The sequence below is a fragment of the Chiloscyllium punctatum genome, chromosome 8 (assembly GCF_047496795.1).
Source record: "Chiloscyllium punctatum isolate Juve2018m chromosome 8, sChiPun1.3, whole genome shotgun sequence".
In the NCBI taxonomy this organism is placed as follows: domain Eukaryota; kingdom Metazoa; phylum Chordata; class Chondrichthyes; order Orectolobiformes; family Hemiscylliidae; genus Chiloscyllium; species Chiloscyllium punctatum.
This window is the reverse complement of record NC_092746.1, coordinates 49488266-49503961: the sequence shown is the minus strand read 5'-3', so window position 1 is coordinate 49503961 and position 15696 is coordinate 49488266. Positions and strand designations below refer to the sequence as shown.

The window sequence follows — 15696 nt, the reverse complement described above, 5'->3', positions numbered from 1 at the left end:
GCCAATAAACAAGTTCGTCTCAGGCACAGATAAAGGTGGTTCTTGTGGAACAGCAGTAGCATCCCTACCTCTGAGCCAGGAGGCCTGGCTTCAAGTCCCAGCTGCTGCAAAAGTGTATTATAACGTCTCTGAGCAAGTTATTTAAAACGACCTGGGTACTAACAGAATGAGTTGCAAGGCATGTTTGGATGAATAAAACCCAGGAGAATGAAACTGAAATTTTTGCATGTGCTGTGGAAACTCTCACTACCTACAAATTGTTAGAGTAGAGTGATGCTACCAATCCTCCTTTCCATACTGGATTTACTTAGGGTCATAGAGTCATAAAGATGTACAGCGCGGAAACAGGCCCTTTGGTCCAACTTGTCCATGCCAAACAGATATCTGAGCCTAATCTTGTCCCATTTGCCAACACTTGGCTCATATCCCTCTAAGGCAAAAGTGAGGACTGCAGATGCTGGAAATTAGAGTGCTGCTGGAAAAGCACAGCAGGTCAGGCAGCATTGGAGGAGCAGGAAAATCGATGTTTCAGGCAAAAGCCCTTCATCCTTTGCCAGAAACATCGATTTTCCTGCTCCTTGGAAGTTGCTTGACCTGCTGTGCTTTTCCAGCACCACTCTAACCTAGACTCATATCCCTCTAAACCCTTCCTATCCATATACCCATCCAGATGCCTTTTAAATGTTTGTTTAACAATGGTACAGGATGAACCACTAGAAACTATTAAGAAGAAACACTTGCCTTTAAAGGTTGCAGTTTCTTTTATTGCATTCTTTTCATTTCCAAAAGTGTTCTTACACACAACAGATTTTTTTTTCCCCATCATCAAATCACCCATGGAATATTTGTTCTTCCAACTATTAACCATCAGATTGTGGCTTTTTGCCGAATAGTAACAAGCATAAATTGTATTGGCTAGTTAAACATAATATATACAGGTTGTTCTGCTATAACGAGCTCTTCGTTAATGTGACTTTGCTGTAGCATGAAGAATTGGGGACACTGTTTCTAAAGCATGAACTTTTAAAATGTGTGTTGGATGTAATCTAATTACATAGCCAATACTTTAAGCGCTGTTTCTAAAGCGTAATTTTTCTATACTGTGGGGTTGCTCACAAACGCAACCATTGTGTTACAGAAGAACTACTTGTAAAGCTTTCAGGAGACAATGATGACACCTCTGTCTCAATCAGGATCTCAAACTAGGCTCTCCTTTCCCCATTCAACACTATATGGCATCATCAGATTGGGGGAGCTTAACGCAGTCATCATTATTACTTCGTTCAGACCTGTTACCTTACACAACAAAATTAACAGGTCCAACACATTTGGAGAATTCAGATTTAAAATATTAATTTGTTGTATATCTATACATTAAAGATTAATATGAGAAAATGGAAATTTACTTCTCCATCTCTCCCAGGTCACAATGGAGCCCAACAAAATGATAAAAGTTGTCAGTAATTCTAGAATTTAGAAGATGACAGAGCTTTAGTCCTTCAGAAGGAAAGTGAAAATCTCAATACTGGAGCAGGAATTACAGCACCAAAATGGCAGCACCGGCAAAGCAGGCAGTTCCAGACCCAGCACCACCTCCCTTCTTTCCATACCCTTTCCGTCTTCTTTCTTTCTTATTTTTATTCATCTTCTTCCTGTTGGCAGCAGTGGAGGAGGATGGCTGGAGTGGGACACTTGGTGTAGCAATGGCCTGGTCTGGCAGCACACCGAGGGACTCCTGGTTGTAGTAGGCCTGGAGCAGGGACTCCAGGCACTGAAGAGGCAAAGGCTAAAGTGGCAGTGGTGTAGTATGCCCGGAGTGGGGATTCGTGGTTATTGGCAAGGCAGTGGCGGCAGCAGAACAGGGGGCTCCTGTTTGCAGAACAAGTGTAGGTCCAGGACAGGGCATGGCATCAGTGAGTGGCCAGTCCCCATGATGAAGAGATGGCAGCTGAAGAGTGGGGCCTCTGATGTTGGTGGGTCCGGCGAATGCAGTGGAGGGCTGACAGTGTAGGTATCGTTGGTCAGGGCTCAGGACTCAGGACTTACGGCAAAGGAGGTGAAATGAAGATGAACTCTCTTTCAGCTTTATCTTTTTATTCTTAAGCTATTCAAAATGGTGTTGGATTGTGGCAGCAGTGAAGATTTTACCCTGTTCTTTACTGTGTTGTTCATTGTCGAGTACATATGACAATAAATCATTATTCATGCTAGCTTACTGGATTCCCTTCCCTCTCAACAAGAAACAGGATAATCAGTATTGTCAGCTTGCTAAGTGAATGTCAATGAGGTTCTTGTTTTCTTGTTGACTTGGAGGACAGATGCGCTACTCACTGCCTGCCCACTCTGTGCCACAGAACTATTTCTCCTCATTTCACCTATCATACATCAGGTTAGTAGACTGGGTAACTGCTTCAAAGAATATCTATGTTCCGCCCGCAAAAATGACCGAGTTTCCAGTTACCTGTCAGTTCGATGCACTACCATGTTCCCTGGCCAATATCTCTGTCTCAGGCTTGCTGCTGTGCTCCAGCGCAGCTCGGCGCAAGCTGGAAGAACAGCATCTCGTGTACCGCTTGGGAACTCTACAGCCTTCTGTACTCAATATTGAGTTCAACAATTTTAGGGCTTGAGGCAACTTTACCCCAGCCCTCACACATCAGTTCTTGTTTTCATGGTCTGCTATTAAACACCACCCATCATTAGCTAATACTTGTCCACTAATAGCCATTCATTCTCCTCGGCTGATCGTTATCCACTCCTTTGTCCAACTGTTCTTATTTCCTTTTAGGTTCTAACCCCACCTAACGTTTACTCCTTAGTCCCTCTCCCACTCTATCTTCTGTATAAAAATAAAACTTTGCCCCAGTTACCTTCAGTTCTGAGGAAGAGTCACTGAAGCTGAAACGTTAACTCTGATTTCTGTACATAGATGATGTCAGACCTGCTGAGCCTTTCCAGCAGTTGCTGTTTCTGTTACTGACTTTCAGCGTCTGTAGTTCTTTCAGTGTTTATCTGCTTAGTCTGTCTCTAGCCAGATGAGCTGATCAGAATCTCAAGTGATTGTGTTGCTGGCATTTGAAGGCTTCATTAAAAGTGTTAATTAAGGTGAGACATTCCTACCCTGCATGTTACATGCTCTATTTCTGAAATGGCCTGTAATTATTGAAGACTCTTTTAAAAAGAAAGCACATTTACAAACCCCCTTCCTGAACAATTAATGCTTTCATGTTACATTTAACTGATTCTTTTAATCATAATTACTTTCTTAATTTTTGGATTTTAATTTGTTCCATGTAGATTATTTTCATTCAATTTGCTCTTCAATTTTGCATTTATGTGTTTAAATAGTTTTTTGGTCGTAGAGAACTTTAGCTTTAGATACCTTTTGTTGATCTTACATTCATGAGAACAATTGACAAGAATACCAATGCAAGGGAAAACCACCATTTATTCTGCCTGAGAACAGAGTGTTGATTGATCAGCAAGTGGACTCTGATTTTCCTGGGAGGAATAGGTTGTGATGATAGCTTGGAAATCCTGGGATTTTTTAAACTGGAGTTTAGCACCATGAGAAGTGACTTGAATAAAGTGAATAAGGTCCTGAATAGTCTTGACAGGCTGAATGTAGGCAGGATGTTTCCTTTTCTATGTCAGTCCAGAATTAATTACCATTGTTTAAGAACCCAGGTCACCCTTTCAGAACAGAGATGAGAAATTTTGTCTCTTAGAGGATTGTGCATTTTTAGAAGTCCTTGCCTCTGAAAGCAGTCAAGATGGGGGTAATTAAATATTTTTATTGTGAGGCAAATTAATGTTAGCAAGAGTGATCAAAGATTATTGGGGGCAAATCAGATTTGGGCATTTGAAACACAAACAGATAAGCTGTGATCTTATTACATGGTTGAGCAGACAACTTCTCCTATTTTGTATGTTCATAACTTTGATTGGTAGAGTCTGATCAGAGGAAAGTGAGGACTGCAGGTGTTGGAGATCAGAGTCAAAAAGTGTGGCGCTGGAAAAGCACAGCAGGTCAGGCAGCATCTCGAGGAACAGGGTTCATCAGCGCAGCCTGAACATCTCCTGCTCCTTGGATGCTGCCTGACCTGCTATGCTTTTCCAGTGCCACACTTAGAGTCTAATCAGAGTCAACATGCCTTGTTTGAAAGTTAAACAAAGCCTGACAGTTAACTGTCAATCAGCATTAATGTGTGCATTCTCCATTACAATTTCCCTGTCAATCAGACTCTACTAATCAACCAATCAATATTCTTCTGTCATATATAATATATAAACATCGTACTACTTCCCCCAGGAATTAGTAGTCTTGCAAAATGTTCTGATGAATGATCAGCTAAAAGCTTTGAAATTTCTGTCTTTTCAGCAATTTGTCTTTTGTTTCATTTTTCACCATTTATCACTGAAAAGAGATTAGCTTTAAGTCTAGGAATAATTTTTGCATGGAGGTGCACTTGCAGATGTGGTACTCTGTTCTGAAACTTTTACAACAGCAATATTGCTTAAAACCTCCTATGATATGCCATAGAATCAGTATCAAACAAAATTTGACAGGGAGCCACATAGGGGGATGTTAGGGCAGATGAGAAAGAGGTGAGTTTTAAGGAACATGTTAAAGGAATAAAGAGATGCTGAGAGTCAGAAGTTTAGGGAAGAAATTCCTACAGTCTAAGCAACTGAAGGAACAGTCACCGCAGTGGAGTGATCAAAATCAAGAATACACTGAGGCAGGAATTAGAGAAGCACAGATACCTTGTAGAATTATAAGGCTGGAATTAGTTCTAGAAGCAAGGACAGAAATGTCCATGGAGAAATTTGATTGATAGATTTTTTAAACTCAGACTGTTCCCTCAGCAAGTACGAAGGTGAAAGGTGAATGGGGTTTTGTGCATGATTTGCTCCTTACTTAAGAAGCTGGAACCACTGTCCTGACCACAGTTATTGGATCTGTTCAAGAAGATCTGGCTATCCTTCATCAGAAAAGTAATTTTGGACATTTGCTAAAAGCTGCAAACTGGTTTAGACAAGTCTTGAAAATTACAACTGCCTCAGCCTCTCTGTAGTTTCTTTGTTTAAATCTTCCAAGGATGGCATCCATGAAATCGGCAAGTCTACAATCTATTGATAAACACAGCAGGGTCACTAATGTCTAGTTTATAACACTGAGCCAGGTGAGACTTAGAGAGGTGAACAGCAGGTAAAGAGTTTTTTCAGGCAATTCAGACAAGTTGAGTGAGTGGGCAAATGCATTGCAGATGAAGTATAAACATGAAGTTGTCCATTTTGGTGGAAAGAGAGAATGGCTCAGTATTACTTGAATGACGGTAGATTGGGAAATGTTGACATACAGTTTGGTTTTGGGAGCTGTTGTACACTAGTCACATAAAGTGTGGAGCCAGCTATGATGGCAAATGCTCTTGTAGGTTTTCACTATAAAAGGATTTGAATAGAGGAGCAAGGCAAGTCTTGCTGCAGTTATACAGGACCTTCGAGAGACCACACCTGGAATATCGCATGCAATTTCCATCTCCTTATCTGAACAAAGATACACTTGTCATAGAGGGAGTGCAGCAAAAGTTCAGCAGACTAATTAGTGGGATGGCAGGTTTGTCGTAAGAGGAGAGATTAGGTCGACTGGGCCTGTATTCATTGGAATTTAGAAGGAATTTAATTGAAACATAGAAATTTCTGACAGGTCTGGACAACCTGTTTCCCCTGGCTGGGGTTCAGAATAATGGGACACGTTCCTCAGAGAGGAGATAGGATTGAGATAAGCAGGAATATCTTCACTCAGAGGGTGACAAATCTGGGGAATTCTCTTTCACAGAATGCTGTCATCTCTAAATCATTGAATATACTTAAGAAGCCGATAGGTTTCTGGAGACTGAAGGTGACAAGGGGTGTGGGGAGAGAGAGGGAGTATGCTGTTTAGACTGAGAATGTCAGACTTTGGCTCAGTCTACTAACTTACTTTCTTCTATGTGTGAGCCAAGTCCTGCGTGTTCTTTAAATGAAGCAAAAGGAGAAGGAACTCGGTCTCACACTTTAAGTTTATTTTAGCAGTAAGCGGATAAAGCATACAGAGCTCTGGGTCTAGACTTTTCTGTCCCTGACAAACTATACAGTGTGTCAGTTCTGAAAAATACCACAACCTTGGCCCTGACCCAGTCTTTTTATAAAGTAAAAAACATCATGCAATCACTGAGGTGGGATTATCTTCTGGTTGTTAGTCTGAATCTATTCTCTGCCTCCTTGCGTTCCGGATGTTCGACCCCACGTGACCTCGTTTTGTGCGCGAAACGGAGTACCATGTGACCTCCTTGCATGCCTCCAGCGCGTGAAACAGTGCATCACGTGACCTTGATTTAGAACGGAGCGAAGCACCAGTGACCTTGTTCTGCGCGCGCGAATAATGGAGCGTCCCCAAAGGCTTCCGAATGCCAAGTATATTTACAGTGGCAGCCAGCCATATATTTACAAGAATCAGCCATGATCATACTGAATGGTGGAGCAGATTCAATGGGTTGCACGGCCTACTCCTACTCCTACATTCTGTGCTGAGCAGAGATAATAGCTTTATAATTCAGTAAAAGAAATGTATCGGGAACTGAAAAGAACTCTGCAATTTTTCAGGTGGCTGCCGTCCAACTATAAAACCTATTTGGTTTCTTCCAACAATATTCTGGTGTTTCTGGATATGTAGTAATCCCATTGAGTTACAGGACCATGACACTAGTTGGATACCAGGTGGCCTGGAAGCTGCTACATCACATTTATTTTAGATTTATTGGTAATGCCACCATGAGATATCTAGAAATTAAGTAGATTCATCCGCAGGAAGCAAGATACAATCTTGAACTGTGGCTGTTGTGCCTGTCTGAAATTCACAGATCACAACTACCAGAAAATGTAACAAAGCATGAGTAATTACAAGAGGACAGATGGGATAAAAATGTGCTGAAGCAAACCTTGCATCAGTAAGAGTGTTTAAGATCATTGTATGCTTTATGCTTATGCCCTCAAAAGTGGGGCTACCAAGTATCCTACTGCAAAAACAATCTGTGAGGTCAGGCTTCATTTCCACATAATTATGACTCAAATAGTGTAATATTCGCATGGCGTAATATTAGTTGAGTTATCTCAGTGTTCCCTAGTGCCTGTGCTCTTTCCAGGATTCACATGAAGAGCTGGAATTTGCTAAGAATGTCAAGCCCCCATGCTTGTATCATTTATGGGTGCTGAGATTGCTTGATCTGTTGTGCAACGGTCATTGGACTTCTGCAAGGAGTGATCAATTATTGGTTCAACTTTGCAATATGGGCCTAAGAAGAGGCTATAGGCTTAATCAAATGGCAAGAGCGAATTGTTGTGGGTCCCATTTAAAAGGGACCAGTTGGTGACCAGTGTGGGTCATGTGTTCTATGATTCGTCAATACCTTCTTACAATTTTAAGATCATGCTAGAGGTAATGAGAGCTAAGAGGAACATTATATTCTTGGAGAGCAGCAGGAGAAGGCCAGGCAGCCAAACTAAACAGCAGTCATGTGAGTGATCAGCAAACATATCATGGATATCAGAACATGGGAACTATGCAGGAAGTGATTCAATGACCTTCTGAGATTTGGTAAACTTACTGAGATTGCTGTGATCTCAGGTGTGTCCAGAAACTTCCAAAAATAAGTTTGAACTTCCACTTAACAACTTATAAAATTGCTCCTTTTAAACTAAAACTTTTAATCAACAAGAGATAAACAAAGCAAGTACTGCTATTTGAACACAATATTGCATAAACACTTAGCCTTTGCAAGTGAAAGTTTCAACATAACACTTTCCAATCCACTTGTATTTCCATCAAGAATTCCACTGTACAGGATCTTCAGTTCTCATAATCGCTCTTTTACTTTTACCAAACCAAGATGTACAGCGGCTCTCAGGAAGTCACTTTAATTCTCCTCAATGGTGTGTTATACCCTGAAATATGAGACTTCTGGGGTTACTAGGCAAAGCCTCGATATCCTTCCATGCGTCAAGTATGGGTGTCACTGCATTCTCGTTTAGTTCTATTTTACTCATACATGGCAACGATTTACTGTTATTCTCTTCAGGGTGGTTTCAGTTTCTCAGACCCTGTTTTTCCATTTATCCCACATTTGAAAATTCATCCTTCCATCGAGAAGTTATATTTCTGGTTGCTCAGCATGATGGTCATGGGAGATGTTTCCCTGATTGTAAAAATTACATCCCTGTTTTCAGAGATCCATAGCCAACATGAGTCGATTTGAAGGGGTCAATTTTCATGTGGCATTGAGCCCATTCTATTGATGTTACTCACAGTCTGTGCATGGACAGCAAAGACTCTACTCTAGCTTTCAGAGGGAACAGGTGTGTCTGTAGCAGTTCCCTAAGGTCCGAGTCATTATGCCTCACCAATTGGAGTTGTACTTACTGATATCATGCAATGAACCGTGTTGTCCAAGGACAGTGCCTCTTACATAGATTCTCAACATTGGTGCATCCTGTAATATTTGGATGACACAGCAAAGCACAAAAGGACAAGCTTAGACGGAGATGCTGTGATCATCCAGATAAGCACAAACTGTGTGCGCTAAGAGAGCAAACAAGTAACCCTGAGATGTAGCCTGGTCCAACCTGTGAGCCTGGTGCCAGTCCCGAGGCACACAGCGCCCTGGCTGCTGCATTCCAACAAAAGATGTTAAAACTCTCCAAAGTGCATCACTGAGCTAGAGAAGTGAACTCAGTGTAAGTCAGAAATGTGCCATGATGTTGTAGTGATGCTGGCACATGTCGGATGCCAGCATCTGTGATATGGGGTTCATGTGACGACTGCCTTGGAGTGTACTTTGAAACATTGGTGCCAGGTTTCTAAGATGGAAGCCTGGTGGAGTTAGCAGTGAGCTAGAGTTGCCAGATACCCGCTCAGACTTCTATGTTAGGAATTTTCAGCTTTAATTTCTACCCAGTTGGTGACAGAATAGAGCCTGCATATTAGTGAGATGATATTAAGAAGGAATGTGGGTGATACGGAGTGATAATCCATGCTAATAGGTCACTCAGTGCTCACCAGTGGAAATCACACCTTGACATCTGGGACGTAGTTTGAAAATGCCACTTGTTGGTCTTGAAGCTAAGAAAAGCCTTGATCAATGATATATGTGCAATTCTTCCAAATCCCTCTCCATATCCCATGTTGCTTGGCCCTGGGAAAAAGCTGCTCAGTGTCTTTTGGTCTGTCTTCTTCTTTTCTTGAATAAAAATGTCTTATTTGCTATTTTTTTCAATTTACTGGGACCTTTACAGAACCTGAGGAATTTTGAAAGATCATAACACATGCCTCTATTGTCTTTGTACCCAAATCATTTAAGACTGCATGTCATCTGTCACTATGGACTTGTCAGACTTTAGATGTAATCATTTTCCCAGCATCTTTTCCCTTGTGATGGTCATTGTGCTAATTCCTCCCTCCCTTTCATATGTTGATTTTAATATCTCTTCGTGAAGATTTCTAAGTCCAATGAGGAGACAGATACAAAATATCAGTTCAACACCTGCTCTATTTCCTTGTTTTCCATTATCAATTCTCTCGAGGACCTGTACCAGACTGTGTAACTCTTTTCCTATTTATATAGTTGTTGAAACACACTCTCTGTTCTATATTACCTGCTAGTTTTCTCTCATAGTATAATGTCTTCCTATGAACTGCTTTTAAGTCTTTCTTGTTGTCTAAGGTAATGGTTCTGAAGGAGTTAATGCTCATGTTTTATGAGCTCCACCCAGTTGTGGATGGGGACAAGGCTCCACCAGAGAAGTAATGGACCAAAAACAATCTCTACAAAGAGTATCCGAGAGATAAAAGATCCTCCAATGAAGAAATCACGCACAGATCACAACCATGAGCAACAAACCTCAAGTAAATGACTTCCCATTCTTCTAAAAAAACAAATCTGGAAAAAGTGTGAAATATTCAGGCCATTTGCTTTTGTGATGTCGAAGAATTGCCCAGTGTTGGGGTGGTGGTAAATGTAATACAGCTACCTGCATGCTTGTATACCGTTAAAAATCACACAACACCAGGTTCTGGTCCAACAGGTTTATTTGGAAGCACTAGCTTTCGGAGCACTGCTCCTTCGTCAGCAACCACCTGATGGAGTGGTTCTTCGAAAGTTAGTGCTTCCAAATAAACCTGTTGGACTATAACCTGGTGTTGTGTGATTTTTAACTTTGTCCATCCCAGTCCAACACCGGCTCCTCCAAATCTTGATTGTATAAAAGGTTAGCTGTGAAGAAAAAGCTTGGAGGGTATCAAGAATGAAGACAAATTCAGGGATATCAATCTTAGGACCTGATTGCATATGCCTCCCTTTTTTCTGACAAAGGTGGAAAGAATATTTCAAACTATCCTTTTATTTTAGCAAAAAGTCATAAAAAGAAAAATAAAGAGGACAGGCCCATGGATAATTGTTAACTTAAGTTCTCAGTCAGGAGATAGTGGGACAGGACATTAGCCAATATCCATTGCCTTGAGCACCAATTAGAGATGGACCATGTGACCCTTAAACCAATTAACAATGAGCCTTACCCAGTCTAGACCAATCAGAATGCAATGATGTAATTAATCATGCTATGGGTTGTAGCTTGGATCAAAGGTAATAAGCAACAGTTTTCAGCAACCAGGGCACAAAAGTAGTTGGAAAGTGAACTTAGTGCCACTCATATAGGAAGCAAAGGGCTCTCATGTCATTCAAAATAGATCAGAGAGTGATTGTACCCTAAACTGAACCAAAATGCAAGCGATAGTGTTCCCATAAATCACTGCCCTGCTTCTATAGGTCTTCTTTTAATTTTTTGCAGCAGAGAGCGGCGGGAGCTGGGTGGAACGCAAAGCCGGTCAGGAGGGTAAGTGATTGCTATTTGAGTGGAGAAGGAACCTGAGACACTACACGTATAGTGTCTCCCACCCTCCCTCCTCCTCTAACCTAAAAAAAAAAGGTAAGCTACTTAGTGTTCTTGTTTTGGGGACTAAGTGTAGAGTTATGGCAGCGCAGGCAGTGGAATGTTCCTCCTGCAGGATGTTTGAGGTAGGGGTGAACACTGATGCTCCTGCTGACTTCATCTGCAGGAAGTGCAGCCAGCTCCAGCTCCTCACAGGCTGCATTAGGGAACTGGAGCTGGAGTTGGATGAAATGAGGATTATTCGAGAGGCTGAGAGGGTGATAGATAGAAGCTACAGTGACATAGTTACGCCAGAGATCAGAGATGGCTTGGTAACAGTTAGAGGTGGGAAGGGGAGGAAGCAGGCAGTGCAGGGATCCCCTGTGGGCATTGCCCTCAACAATAAGTATACCGCTTTGGATACTGTTGGGGGGGAGGCCTAGCAGGGGTAAGCTGCAGTGACCGGGTCTCTGGCATGAGGTCCAGCTCTGAGGCCCAGAAAGGAAAGGGGGAGAGGAGAGCGCTAGTTATAGGAGATTATAGTTAGAGGGACAGACAGGCGGTTCTGTGGACATGGGCGAGACTCTCGGTTGGTTTGTTGCCTCCCGGGTGCCAGGATACGAGACATCTTGGACCGTGTCTTCAGAATCCTTAAGGGGGAGGGTGTGCAGCACCCACATTGGGACCAACGACCTAGGTAGGAAGAGGGGTGGGGAGGTCATTCAGGAGCTCAGGGAGTTAGGCTGGAAGCTACAAGCTAGGATGGACAGAGTCGTCATCTCTGGGTTGTTGCTGGTGCCACGTGACAGTGAGGCAAGGAATAGGGAGAGAGTGCAGTTGAACACGTGGCTGCAAGGATGGTGTAGGAAAGAGGGCTTCAGGTATTTGGACAATTGGACTGCATTCTGGGGAAGGTGGGACCTGTACAAGCAGGACGGGTTGCACCTGAACCAGAAGGGCACCAATATCCTGGGAGGTAGGTTTGCTAGCACTCTTTGGGGGGGGGGGCGGTTTAAACTAATTTGGCAGGGGGATGGGATCCGGACTTGTAGTCCAGCAAGTAGGTTAGCTGTTTTTCAGGATGTCCAAGAATGTCGGGAGGCTGTGGAGAAGGTAGCACTGACAGGGAATACTTGCAGACACAGAGATGGGTTCAAGTGTGTATATTTCAACGCAAGGAGCATCAGAAATAAGGCGTGGATTGGGACTTGGGACTACGATGTTGTGGCCATCATGGAAACGTGGATAGAAGAGGAACAGGAATGGTTGTTGGAGGTTCCTGGTTACAGATGTTTCAGTAAGATTAGGGGGGGTGGTAAAAAAGGAGGGGGGGGTGGCATTGCTAATTAGAAATGGTATAACAGCTGCAGAAAGGTAGTTCGAGGGAGATCTACCTTTGGAGGTAGTATGGGCTGAAGTCAGAAATAGGAAAGGAGCAGTCACCTTGTTGGGTGTTTACTATAGGCCCCCCAATAGCAGCAGAGATGTTAGGAAACAGATTTTGGAAAGGTGTCGAAGCCTCAGGGTAGTAGTCATGGGTGATTTCAACTTCCCAAATATTGATTGGAAGCTCTTTAGGTCAAGTAGATTGGACAGGGCGGTGTATGTGCAGTGTGTCCAGGAAGCTTTTCTAACTCCGTATGTAGATTGTCTGAACAGAGGGGAGGCCATATTGGATTTGGTACTCGGTAACGAACCAGGACAAGTGATGGGCTTGTTAGTGGGTGAGCATTTTGGTGATGGTGACCCCAATTCTGTGACTTTCACCTTGGTTGTGCAGAGAGATAGGTGTATGCAACAGGGCAGGTTTTACAAGTGGGGGAAGGGTAAATACGATGCTGCAAGACAGGATCTGAGGAGCATAAATTGGGAGCACAGGCTGTCAGGGAAGGATGTCATTGAAATGTGGAACTTTTTCAAGGAACAGATACGACGTGTCCTTGATATGTATGTACCTGTCAGGCAGGAAAGAGATGGTCATGTGAGGGAACCTTGGTTTAAGAGGGAGGTTGAATGACGAGTAAAGAGGAAGAAGGAGACTTACATAACGCTGAGGAAACAAGGTTCAGACAGAGCGTTGGAGGGATACAGGATAGCCAGGAGGGAGCTGAAGAAAGGACTAGGAGAGCTAAGAGAGGGCATGAAAAATCTTTGACGGATAGGATCAAGGATAACCCCAAGGCCTTTTATGCATATGTGAGAAACATGAGAATGATGAGAACGAGGGTAGGTCCGATCAAGGACAGTAGTGGGAGACTGTGTATTGAGTCGGAAGAAGATAGGCGAGGTCTGGAATGAGTACTTTCTTCAGTATTTACAAATGAGAGGGACCGTATTGTTGAAGAGGAGAGTATGAAACGGACTGGTAAACTAGAGGAGACACTTGTTAGGAAGGAAGATGTGTTGGGCATTTTGAAAAACTTGAGGATAGACAAGTCCCCCGGGCCTGACGGGATATATCCTAGGATTATGTGGGAAGCAAGAGAGGAAATTGCAGAACCGTTGGCAATGATTTTTTTGTCTTCACTGTCAACGGGGGTGGTACCAGGGGACTGGAGAGTGGCACATATTGTGTCCCTGTTCAAAAAAGGGAATAGGGATAACCCCAGGAATTACAGGCCAGTTAGTCTTACTTCGGTGGTAGGCAAAGTAATGGAAAGGGTACTGAGGGATAGGATTTATGAGTATCTGGAAAGATACTGCTTGATTAGGGACAGCCAGCACGGATTTGTGAGGGGTAGGTCTTGCCTTACAAGTCTTATTGAATTCTTCGAGGAGGTGACCAAGCATGTGGATGAGGGTAGAGCAGTGGATGGAGTGTACATGGATTTTAGTAAGGCATTTGATAAGGTTCCCCATGGTAGGCTTATGCGGAAAGTCAGGAGGCATGGGATAGTGGGAGATTTGGCCTGTTGGATAGAGAACTGGGTAACTGGTCGAAATCAGAGAGTGGTGGTAGATGGTAAATATTCAGCCTGTAGCCCAGTTACAAGTGGAGTTCCACAGGGATCAGTTCTGGGTCCTCTGCTGTTTGTAATTTTTATTAATGACTTGGAAGAGGGAGTCGAAGGGTGGGTCAGTAAATTTGCAGACGATACGAAGATTGGTGTAGTTGTGGATAGTGAGGAGGGCTGTTGTCGGCTGCAGAGGGACTTAGATATGATGCAGAGCTGGGCTGAGGAGTGGCAGATGGAGTTCAACCCTGTCAAGTATGAGGTTGTCCATTTTGGAAGGACAAATAAGAATGTGGAATGCAGGGTTAATGGTAGGGTTCTTAGTAAGGTGGAGGAGCAGAGGGATCTTGGGGTCTATGTTCATAGCTCTTTGAAAGTTGCCACTCAGGTGGATAGAGCTTGTAAGAAGGCCTATGGTGTATTAGCGTTCATTAGCAGAGGGATTGAATTCAAGAGTCGTGTGGTGATGTTGCAGCTGTACAGGACCTTGGTAAGGCCACATTAGGAGTACTGTGTGCAGTTCTGGTCGCCTCACTTTAGGAAAGATGTGGAAGCTTTGGAGAGGGTGCAGAGGAGATTTACCAGGATGTTGTTTGGAATGTAGAATAGGTCGTATGAGGATAGGTTGAGAGTGCTAGGCCTTTTCTCATTGGAACGGCGAAGGATGAGGGGTGACTTGATAGAGGTTTATAAGATGATCAGGGGAATTGATAGAGTAGACAGTCAGAGACTTTTCCCCGGGTACAATAGCGTGTTACAAGGGGACTTAAATTTAAGGTGAAGGGTGGAAGGTATGGGGGGATGCCAGGGGTAGGTTCTTTACCCAGAGAGGGGTGGGGGAATGGAATGCGCTGCTTGTGGTAGTGGCAGAGTCAGAATCATTGGTGACCTTTAAGCGGCAATTGGATAGGTACATGGATAGGTGCTTAAGCTAGGACAAATGTTCGGCACAACATCGTGGGCCGAAGGGCCTGTTCTGTGCTGTATTGTTCTATGTTCTATGTTCTATGTTCTTTATAACCGAAGTAATATTATGTTACTCCACGAGACTGTCTCCTATTGCATTGTTTATTGAAGTCTCAAATAAACAAATAACATTGGAATTTGAGTTTACAATGTGACCAATGGAGCTTACAAGACATAAAGTTGCTATAATCCTGGATGACCATATGTCTGCTCTCTCATTCGAGACAGGTGACCGATGGTGGATTTAACATGAGGATCACTGCTCAGAAGCCAAATGGCAACATTGAGAAGGCAGGAACTTCATGGTGACGTCTAGCAAAGAAATTGAACCTGCGTTAGTGGCCCATGCATCACAATCCAGTCATCTAGCCATCTGAGTGAACCATGGTGCAGTTCTGTAAAATGTGTCATCCATGTTAGGTAGTAGGATAACCTCAACATGTAATTTAACCAGCACTTTTGAAAATGTTAGAATCCTCACTGATTCTTCATTATGTTTTTTTATCCTTTTTATCAATTTTGAAATGTGAGTTGGAAACCACTTATGGACTTTGTGACAGCTTATGGTTATTAGAAAATAGCAGCTCAAACAAGCTTTGTACATTTGTGAGGTCATACCTGAATGCTAATTGCAGGCTGAACCTTGATTAAAAGGGTTCCAACAGACACACTGATCCTGTGAAGAGCATCAAGATTAAACAGATATCAGAAGTTGGTTATTAATGAGATTAATACCTGGGAATTGGTTCCATCAAGTCTAGAAGAGGCCATATGTTCAACTACAGGGCAGGTATTGAATGGTAATTAAGGT

At 42.9% G+C, this 15696-nt stretch overlaps 1 long non-coding RNA gene across 1 annotated transcript; it reads left to right on the top strand.

Moving 5' to 3' along the window:
• The first annotated feature begins 2995 nt into the window (after positions 1-2995).
• LOC140480239 (uncharacterized) lies at positions 2996-15334 on the top strand. The gene is made up of 4 exons (XR_011961225.1): positions 2996-3105; positions 9762-9943; positions 10885-10929; positions 15114-15334. It is a non-coding gene; the product is annotated as an uncharacterized lncRNA (long non-coding RNA).
• The last annotated feature ends 362 nt before the right edge of the window (positions 15335-15696 follow it).